The sequence below is a fragment of the Portunus trituberculatus genome, chromosome 27 (assembly GCF_017591435.1).
Source record: "Portunus trituberculatus isolate SZX2019 chromosome 27, ASM1759143v1, whole genome shotgun sequence".
Classification (NCBI taxonomy): domain Eukaryota; kingdom Metazoa; phylum Arthropoda; class Malacostraca; order Decapoda; family Portunidae; genus Portunus; species Portunus trituberculatus.
Genome location: NC_059281.1, coordinates 7,268,301 through 7,268,870, shown reverse-complemented (window position 1 = coordinate 7,268,870; position 570 = coordinate 7,268,301). Strand labels below are relative to the sequence as shown.

Genomic DNA, 570 nt, shown 5'->3' with positions numbered 1-570 from the left:
GAGAGGAAGCAAAGAAAGACAGAATAAAGAAAGTAAAGTGTAAAGTGATGAACTAAGAAACAGCAAGAGAGGAAGAGAGATAGTGTTACTACTATAATTCTTTAATTAGTTTTAATTTGTTAAAGTATGTTTATCTTGCTCCTCGTACTACTACTACTACTACTACTACTACTACTACTACTACTACTACTACTATTGCTTCTACTACTACTCCTACTGCTGCTTCTACTACTACCACTACTACTACTACTACTACTACTACTACTACCACCACCACCACCACCACCATTGCTCCACCACCATCCCACCGCCGCTCCCCACCACCACCACCACCACCACCACCACCACCACCACCACCACCACCACCACCACCACCACCACCACCACCACCACCACCAACACCATCGCTCCACCACCATCCCACCGCCGCTCCCACCACCACCACCACCACCACCACCACCACCACCACCACCACCACCACCACCACCACCACCACCACCACCACCACCACCACCACCACCACCACCACCACCACCACCACCACCACATCACCACCACCACTGCTCCCAC

The 570-nt window shown here is 51.1% G+C and overlaps 1 pseudogene; it reads left to right on the top strand.

Annotated features, from left to right (window-relative positions):
- Window positions 1-209: 209 nt before the first annotated feature.
- The window catches only part of LOC123509458, a 15,780-nt pseudogene continuing 15,419 nt past the window's right edge, over window positions 210-570 (top strand).